The sequence below is a fragment of the Arachis stenosperma genome, chromosome 3, assembly GCF_014773155.1.
Source record: "Arachis stenosperma cultivar V10309 chromosome 3, arast.V10309.gnm1.PFL2, whole genome shotgun sequence".
In the NCBI taxonomy this organism is placed as follows: Eukaryota; Viridiplantae; Streptophyta; class Magnoliopsida; order Fabales; family Fabaceae; genus Arachis; species Arachis stenosperma.
In genome coordinates this window covers 165098376-165109040 of record NC_080379.1, presented here as the reverse complement: position 1 = coordinate 165109040, position 10665 = coordinate 165098376, and the positions used below count along the sequence as shown (strand labels likewise).

Below are 10665 nucleotides of genomic sequence, written 5' to 3'. Positions count from 1 at the left end.
CAAAAAAAAAAAGCCAAAATTTACTTTATTTAGCATTCATTAATTATCGTAACAATTAATGAATACTAAATAAGACATGTTATGACTATTTTTTGTTAATTTTCTTTGGTTACCAAAGATTTCTATTTTTTATTGGTAAACAATTTCGATGCAAATATGCAATATTAAACCTAATATCATTACATCAATATGCCGCCCTAAATCGGCAACAACAATACCAAATTTATCAAGTTATCACTTTATCGGACAACCAGATAAAAGCATACATTATAAACTCGGCATATATGAATAAAACAAATGTTGTTTAAAGGCGAACAACTAGTTAATAACTGCAACTAAAAGATAAAATGAATTTGGAGCAACACTGTACTGATAAGTGATATGTGATCCGGATCTACAAGCCAAACTAATTAATGTTGATTGAGAGATAGTGGAGATCGCATAACGCGTTATATAGAGTTGCGGCACCTAGCTCGGTTGCACCACTGCAGCCAGATGGGGTTCCTGTACCACACAAAAATGAGATGGAGGTAACATAAAAACTAAATCTAACAAATTGAAGAGTACAAGTTAATTAGAAAGAGGATGCTATGTAGAGCTCCCTTCAATCCAAATAAGGATCTGAGGAAAGGTAATGAAGCTCCTAGGATATGGAATCCGCAGAACTACCACTGCATAATGGGGTATATATGGGTAGTACTGTGGGATCCATAGCTTAGCAGCTCAATCCACCCACCAAGACCCTCTGTTGGACTTCAAGGAGCTCCACTCATCACCATCTTCCACATCCAAACCCTACTAAAACCAAACAAAACAAAGCCCTTACTTAGCTTGTTACAAATAAATAAAGAACAAACTAGCTTGCAGCAAGAGTTTCAAAAGCAAGAACAAGGGCACTTCAAAAGTTAAACCTTGACTATCATAATTAAAACTGTGATTAGAATATAAGGAGGAGCCATATATATTAGCTTATAGATCTAGTAGCACTCATGCATCTCATCTCATCCTAGCTCAAGTATATATTCGAAACCGATCCTACTGTAAATAGAAAGTAAGAACTACTCCGAGAGTCCGATCCGATCCAACTCAACTCAAGTGCTCCAAGGGGCACCTAGAAAACCCTATCTTTTTACGAGTAGTGAGGCATATACCAACCTTGTTGATATGGTTATATAGAGAAGTTGGAAAGGAACCCGTGCAAATTTCACCACCAAGACCCATGACTTTTTATGCCCTTCAAGCCCAACAAACAGCCATATGACATATATTTTCATATTTAATTTTATAAATAAATTAAATATATATATTTAAAAAAAAAAGAAATGTTCTGCTGGTTGGGTGGCGTGCGCGAATGGTGAATGGTGATGGATGACAGAAAAGGAGGTGGTGGGCCATTAGGATAGGGTGGAGCGGGGTAGGCAGGGCAAGGCTAGGTGTTAGTTGTGGTTGGCACATGTACATGTTCTTCTTCTTGGGAATTGCCTTCGGATTCCCTCTCTTATCCCTTTAACCTGCATCACGTGCCCTTCTCCTAACCCTAGCTACCATTACCAATACTTACTATCATTTATTTATTTCTCAAATTTTTTTAACCACGGAAAAAATAAAGTATAATTTTTTATCTTTAATTTTATAAATAAAATTAAAAAATTTAAAAAGATATAAAAAAATTAAATATTATATTTTACTTTTTTAATTATTAAAAATATTGAGAGAATTTATTTTTACTAATTACTACGCTATGCTTTATCATACATTTCCTAAACAAAATCTGTGAGTTAGCTGATACTCTATATTTTCAAATTTCACAAATCTTTATAAATAACAAAAAATAATTAAAATATAAATATATATTATGTTAAACTATTGAATAATTTTTAATTATTATATTTAAATTAAAATATTTTTACAGGACTTTTCACAAATTATCTTTTATTAGACAAAAGGGACGTCTTGACGGTGACCTATGAACGCAGAGCCGTGGAGCCCACACCACCGATGCTGGAGCTTGATGACTTTTTTTTTTTCATCGTAATTTTTTTTTCTCTCTCTTCTGTTTTTCTAGTTTACCTTCTTATCTCTCGTGTTGATCTCAGACGAAGGAAGGAAAGCGCTAGATTTCCGCCACGTAATTGGGGAGACACAGATATCGTAGGAGGCCCACCTGCACAGTTGAGTTGATTTGCTTACTGTTTGGGTGTAGCAAAAATCTAAAGCTAGATCTCAACCCGTACAAGAGATGATATTCTTACCCGCTATCGGAATTTGTACGTGAAAAAATTATTAAAGCACAAAGTGATAAATTAATGGGTAATTTACGTTGATAAATTGATTGGATGCTAAAATTATCTAGATGTTCTGAATTAAAAATTAGTTATATATTTATTCTAAATAAATTTGTAAAAATTGAATCAAGTAAATTTTATTTAAGTATTTATATGTAATTTGGTTTATTATATATAGAATATACATAATAAATTAAATTATTTTATTTTATTTTATTGTATACAAGACACATACATAGTATATGTATGAGTAAAACTAAAAATTTATTATAATAAAAATTATTTTAATACATACATAAAATTTTTTAATGTATTTATTAAAATACAATTTTTATTATGACAAATATTTTTATATTTTTATTTTAATAAATACATAATAAATATCTTAAAGACCACAAATTTTTATATAAAACAAAAAATAAATTTTATTTTTCTTATTTTTGATATTAAAAATATATAATTTTTTAATAAATATACAAAAATAAACTATCATTAAAATAAAGAAAATTATATGGTACAGATCTAAATCTGTACAGATTTAAAGATTTGACTATGTGGCAAAATCTAAACCACACATCCTAAAGTTACACTTTTCATTCAAAAACGTAACTTTTCACAAAGAAAAGCGTCACCTAATGGAAAAAAGTAAATTAGAAGATTTAAGAGAAGAAATAATTAAGTTATCAAAATTAATAGATCTAAAAGTAAAACCACCATTGAAATTATGAATATTGAAGAAAAATTAGAAGAAGTTACAATGCTTTTTAAACAATTAAAAATGGCTCAAGAAAATAATATTATGGAACAGGGTTTTCAAATAGAAGAAGAGTTAGTTAATTCTGAAAATATAGAAAATGAAGAACACATTCTAGATTATTCAAGTGACGAAGAACCAGCAATTCCAATACAAGTAAAAAATGAAGCTAGAACGTCTAAGGATAATCAATCTCAATTTAAATGGGAAACATGTTTTGATAATTATGCTTTTAAAAAGGGGTTTATAAATAAAGATTCAAGATATACAAAAATACCATCAAAATACGTTCCTAAAATCCAGGAAATGGAAGGAGAAAGAATGCTCGATTTAGACTGCAAAAAGAACGAAAAAGAAATTTTCGAAAACTGGTTAAATTCCTTCTTATTAGAAGCCTTTACTAATCCAAAACTTAGTGAATTGTCTAGAAGAGACATTTGGAATTACATAGGGTTTCATACTAAAGAAACTATAAGAGATTATATGACATCAATAGAAAACCAAATAATAGAAGAATTAGAAACAAAAACAACAGCTTATGATAAGATATATATAATGATGATTCTATATAAAGAATTTTTTGGAAAAAATATTATAGATCATAGACAAGAAGTCTATAATAAAGAATATCAAGAAGCAAAAAACCATTTAGCTAATATTCAGATATATGATTTATGTAATGTGGAATCTTATATATGTGAATATAGAATACATTATTACAAATTAAAAGAAGAAGATAAAAATCATTATCTTAGTATGTACATAACAAAACTTCCATATCCTGCTAATGAATTTATAATGGGAAGATTTATAAGAGAAATAAATAGAGGAACAATTGAAAATAATTTTGGTGGAGCAACCTCTGCAATAAGAGAGGAAATAAAAGAACGTTGTATGCAAGAAGAAACTCAAAAAAGATTTGCAAATATAATTAGAATTTGCTGTCAGGATAATGAAGAGATACCTCAAAAATATGATCTTAATAAAAATTTTCAAAGAAAAAGAAAATATCAATTTAGAAAAAGAAAATACTATCCAAACTGGAGAAAAAAGAGATATTTTAGAAAAGAAAATAACAATAAAAACAAAAGACAAAGAAATAGCTATTGCCCGAATAAAAAAGAAAATTGTAAATGTTGGTATTGTCAAGAAGAAGGACACTACGCAAATGAATGCCCGAAAAAGAAGGATAAAAAGGATCTTACTAAACAAATAGAAATTGCTAAGTCTTGTTTCATGGAACCATTAGAAGAATCTGATGATAACTTAGACTATATTTTTGAATATGTCTCGGAAACAGACTCAGAGACTGAGTAATAATGCTACATTTATTACTATAAAAATAACAGAAAAGTTTATAAATGCTTTCATAGATTCTGGGGCAACACAATGCTTTGCTAGTTCAAATATAAAACTTGATTGGAAAAAATTAAAGAAACCATTAAGTGTTAGAATAGCTGACAAATCAATACATAAAATTGACCAAAAAGCAGAGATGGTTGAAAATTTTATTCAAAATTATAGGTTCATTGTTCCATCTATATATATGTTAGATTCTGGAATGGATTTTATCATAGGAAATAACTTTTTAAAGCTATATCATCCATTCATTCAAGAATTAACATATATAGTTTTAAAAGCCCCACACGATTCTTCAGTAAATCAAAAATCAAAACGTATAAAAATACCAACTACTACTATAGACAAGATTCTAAAATTTAAAATATTTTCTATCTTAGAGACATGTTATTTAAATTTATACTTTCAGATAAATATTCCGAAAAATAATCTTGAAATAAAGATAGAAGAACTTTTGGATAAAATTTGTGCTGAAAATCCTTTAGATGTTAAAAATACAAATAATGAATTAATAAGCATTAAATTAAAAGATCCTACGAAAGAGATAAATGTTCCAAATAGAATTCCTTATTCCGCAAGAGATAGAGAAGAGTTCTCATTAGAATGTAGAGATCTTTTGGAAAAAAGAATTATAAGATTAAGTAAAAGTCCTCATGCGGCTCCAGCCTTTTATGTCGAAAACAATAATGAAATTAAAAGGGAAAAACGAAGAATGGTTATTAACTATAAGAAGATGAACGAAGCAACCATTGGTGATGCTCATAAACTTCCAAGAAAAGATTCTATTTTAGAAAAAATCAAATGAGCAACTTGGTTTTCATCTCTTGATGCAAAATCAGGATATTGGCAACTTCGTTTAGACGAAGAAACAAAGAAATTAACTGCTTTTACTTGCCCAACAAAAGAATCAACAAGTGTGTTGCTCTATGAATGGAATGTATTACCATTCGGACTAAAACAAGCCCCAGGTATTTATCAAAGATTTATGGAAAAAAATCTAAAAGAATTAAATGAATTTGTTTTAGTGTACATTGATGATATACTAATTTTTACAAAACAGGATAAAGAAGATCATCTTCAAAAATTATTAATAGTTTTAGAAAGATGTAAAGAAAAAGGATTAGTTCTTAGCAAAAAGAAAGCAAGAATAGCAAAACAAGAAATAGAGTTTCTTGGATTAATTCTATCTACTCAAGGTAAGCTAAAACTTCAACCAAATGTTCTAAAAAAGGTAAATTTATTTCCTAATAAAATAGAAGATAGAAAACAATTACAAAGATTTTTAGGGTGTATAAATTATATTTCCGATCAAGGATTTTTAAAGAATATAACAGAACACACTAAAAGTTTATTTCCAAAGATAAGTACTAAAAAAGAATGGAAATGGGATAAAAACGATAGTATGCAAATTCAAAGAATTAAAGAACTTTGTGGAAAACTTCCAGAACTTTATATTCCAGAAGAAAATGACTACTTAATAGTAGAAACAGATACTTCAGACATAACCTGGTCAAGAAAATGACTACTTAATAGTAGAAACAGATGCTTCAGACATAACCTGGTCAGGATGTCTAAAAGCTAAGAAAGCTATAAAAAGTTTGGAACAAGAAAAAGAATCACTAGATTCTAAATATTCCCCAAAGGAATTACTTTGCAGGTATATTTCAGGGACTTTTACTCCAACAGAACAGAGATATACCACTCATGAAAAGGAAACTCTAGCAGCAATAAAATCTCTTAAGAAATGGAAAATTGATTTACTACCCAGAGAATTTACATTAAGGACAGATTCAAGTTACCTAACAGGTTTCATACGATATAATTTAAAAGTTGATTATAATCATGGACGATTGGTAAGATGGCAATTATTTTTGTTACAATATCCAATAAAAATTGAATATATCAAGGGTGACAAAAATGTTATTGCAGATACATTAACAAGAGAATGGAGTTCGTCTACAACGCATTAGATCAAGAAATTCAGAAATACGAAAAAGAACTTGAAAAATGCAAGCATTGTCAGCAAATAAGGACACAGATCCAATCCCTAAAGAAGGCCATCGAAGCAATGAAATCAACACAACAACCAAAATCATCAGAGTTCAGCCAGCTAAGCGTGGTAGACAAATCAGGTGAAGAAAAAATTCCAGAAAATAAAACAATTGCTGAAATTATCAAAAAATCTTCCCAAGATAAAAAATATTATGTAATTTATAATGGCCCCATGAAAGGAGTATATGATGCCTGGGAAAAAGCAGCACCATTTACACATCAATCAAGGATAATTCATAAAGGAGGATTTTTAACACTGGAAGAAGCAAAGGAATCTTTCAGGGAATATGAAGCTCTTCATCCAGAGCAAACCCTAAAAAGAGCAGATAAAGCTCCAATTCAAACCCAGAGAATAGGAATAATAAGAAACATTCCTACAAGGGCTGAAATCAAGGAAAAGAAAAGGGTCTGTAGATCAAATCTCAGAGAAACCCTTAACATAGTCCTGAATTGGACTGAAGAAAAAAGGGCAATCTTGGGATATTATCCTATTGCCAAAGAGCAGCTAACAAAACTGGTTATATTTCCAGATGCTTCCCCATCTGACACCTATCAGTTTTTCCAGTATGGATTAATTGATACAATTTTAATTTTTAATGATCTGAAAATTATTAGTGAGTTTCCTGCAGGATTCATTGATGCAGTAAAGAGATTTAAAAATATGATTGACAACGTAAATCCAAGGGATATATCCCTAAAATTTACGAATAGTCAACCTATTTTTAATGAAGAAGAAGAATGCTTGGTTCCAGCACATAAAGTAATCTTCATGTCCGGCTTCCCAGGAAAATTTCAACCAATTGATCAAGTTCAAGATTTAACAATCTACAATCATGAAGGAAGACTAGCCAGCACACTAGCAAGGGTCTTCGAAAGAACTCAAAAGATAACAAGGGAATCTCACACAAAAATCAATTATAAAAGCATAAATACTTTGCTTGTGTCCAGTAAAAGGAATGAAATTGAAGAAAGAGAGATGAGACTCTTAGTGGAATTTGAATCAGCATTCTACAACTTATCTGGACTCTTAGAAAAGCTCCCCGAAGGGATAAAGAGGAATCTCTGCTATCTGATAAAAGACAGAGAAGACCACAAGTGCCAGCTATGTGTCTCAGAGTTATCTGAAGAAAGCAATAATAAAACGGAATCAACCCACATGATAAAGGAAGAAGACAATGCATCTGAAGGTCACATGATGAAAGAGGAGGACAGCACATCTGAAGCATCTCTCAACATTATTGCATAGTGACGTAAGCGCTTAGGTCATAGAGCACCAACAATGTAGCTGGTGCAAGATAATAAACAATGACGTAAGCAATGACGTCATAAGAAGGGTAAGGATGGGAATTGTCCATCAGACCCAACCATTATAAATAGGTTGCTTAGGCAATTGTAAAGGGCATCAAACCATAGAAAGCAGGAGGCTAAGAGTACTCATATGCTAGGAGAGCAAGGAGGAAGCTGCCGAGGCGATTCTATAGTTTGAAGAAGAATTCCCTTAGGAAAAACCAATTCTAAACTCCCCTCTGGAGTTAGTATCTACAATCTCCCCTCTGGAGATAAAAACATCTTATGTAAAATATACTAAATAAAGGAAGTTTTTCTCCAGAAAGGTACGCCTTTATCCTAATTTCTTAGTTATGAATTATTTAGAAAGCTTAGAATTAACAGAAGAATCTGATTATTATAGATTAACTGCTTTATTAGATAATGAAAGACAGGCTGTTCTAAAAACAGAATTAAATCTCAAATCAAATGAAAATTTCAATAAACAAAATCTTTTAAAAGAAGTTTTTAATAGAAAAAATATAATATACTATGGAAAAATTCAACTTGAAGCCCCTATAAAGATAAAATCCGCCAATGGATAACTTGAAATAGCTTTGATAAATGATGAAGAATTGAGTAAACAGATTGAGAAAATTAAGGATCAACAAAAAAGATCTAAAATTGGATGGATTCATATTAGTACTATACAAGTCTTAATCAAATCTACATATATGAAAGGAATTAATTCACCAATAAGCTTAGCAATCTGTGATAAAAGAATTACTGATGACCCAATAGATCAAATAATTGGAATTGTTCATGGAAACTTGGCAAACGTAAATGTTAAATTCAATGCCCATCTTGGATATGCTATACCTTTATCAACTGAAAACCTTGGAAGATCTATAAGTTTGGCTTATAAATTTCATAGAAAGAATCTAATGGAACAAGACGATGAACCTTTTTCAATTACATATGCAATAAATTATGCTTTAACAAATAGCCATCATAGTATAATATTTAAAAACAGAGAAAGAATTTATGTTGATGAATTATTTCAGAAAATTGTAAAAACAGAAATACCAAAATATAAAGCTATTGAAAACTAAGTTCTATTATTAAAAGAACCATCAGAAAAATTAGTTTCATCAAATTTTCAAATAAGAGAATCTAAAATTAATAGCCCTTTAAGTTTATCCAAGTTAAAGATTAAAGAAGAAAATTCTGAAATAAAAGAATTAACAAAAAAGGTCGAAAAATTAAATGAAACCCTAAACATTAAATTATGACAATAAATAAAGAAAAAATATATGTAACTTATCAAGACAAGAAACAAGAGCTCTTTGAAAGAGAAAATCGGTTGAATTATTTACAGTTTTCTGAAATAAATCAAAGAGCATTTGAAGCTCTAAAAATAATTTATGACAAGTTAAAAAGAGAAGTCGAAGAACTAGAAAAATTAATAGAATCTCTAGAAAATAGTGATGAATTCAATGATAGAATTTGCAGAAATTTTAAGATAAATAATGAAGCATACAAAGATTGAAAGACCAGAAAATAAAATAAATAGGAAAAGGGCGAAAAAATTAAAAAGTAAAATAAAGGAGTTAAATAATCTTCAGTTTGAAATTAATGACCTTATAATAAAAAAGATAGAAATAAGAATAAATATAAACAAGTTGGAGCTAAACTTAAAAAATTTATAAATGCCTGGAAAACCATATTATGACTTAAAAGAATTAAAGCTGTTGAAAGAAAAAATGGAGAATGAAGTTGAAAAATTAAAAAGATATTTAGAAACAACAGAAAGTGTAAAAGAGGTTTTTGAAGATTTGAAAAATTATATTAAAGAAAAAGACAAACAGATAAAAGATTTTATATACAATAATCCATGCAAAAAAGAATATTATAAACTAAAACAAGATTGAAAAACTATAAAAATGAAATCAGAATTAGTAATAGTAGAAATTGTCAATACTTTTTATGAAATTGTAAACTATAAAGTACCACAAACCAAATCTATACAAATTATAAACTTATTCGAAGCAAAATATGAAGAATTAATAGAAATTTTGAAAATAGAAATTTTGAAAAAGAAATTACATCTAAAAATTAGTATCAGAGCCAAGTTAACGATTAAAGGTAACACTTTCTCTTTAAGCAACACTTTTAATGACACGCTTTTTCAGCCACAAAATGATAAAAATCTGTACAGACACATCTGTACACTAGATGACCCCTTAAAATAAATATGATGTTGATGATTTATGTCTATAAAATAAATGAAGTTAAACAATTTCATGCATACCTTTTTCGTCCTTTAATTTGTTTCTCTTTTTTATTATTATTTTTTAAAAAGCAAGAAAAAAGAATATACATATTTAATTTTCTTGATGATTTTAATTTGGTTTACTTTGTTTACATTTTATTTCACTCTTCTCTTTTCTTGATTTAATCTCAGTGATGATTTCTCCATTTTTTTTAAAAGTACTCTGTCTCAATATTTAAAAGTCTACCAACATTCATTTAAAATAGGTACCATGAAATTATTGGCTTTATTTATTGTACAGATACAAATTATCAACATCAAATTTATTTTAATGGAAATTTATTTTTGTATATTTATTAAAATATTATATGTATTATTTTTGTTCGTATATTTTTTATTTTTATCATTAAAAATAAAAAATATGAATTTTAGTTTTTATTATATTTATTATGTACTTATTAAAATAAAAGTATAAAAATGTTTATTAAAATTTTTTAATATATTTTTTATTTTTAATATATTTATTATGCACAAATAATGTATGAATTAAAATAAATTTTGTATTATAATAAATTTTTTTAATTCATATCTATTTAGTATTTGTGTGTTCCGTCATAATAAATCAAATCAATTTATTAGGCATAGGTATACCTAATAAATCGAAACTTGTTGATTTC

The 10665-nt window shown here is 28.5% G+C and overlaps 1 long non-coding RNA gene across 2 annotated transcripts; it reads right to left on the bottom strand.

Annotated features, from left to right (window-relative positions):
* Nucleotides 1-222: 222 nt before the first annotated feature.
* On the bottom strand, nt 223-1399 carry LOC130967587 (uncharacterized). 2 transcript variants are annotated; one of them, XR_009081390.1, is made up of 2 exons: nt 1156-1399; nt 223-504 (listed from the first exon to the last, which is right to left on the bottom strand). It is a non-coding gene; the product is annotated as an uncharacterized LOC130967587 (long non-coding RNA). The 2 variants fall into 2 exon arrangements; XR_009081391.1 differs by lacking the exon at nt 1156-1399 and adding an exon at nt 912-1149.
* Between the last annotated feature and the right edge of the window lie 9266 nt (nt 1400-10665).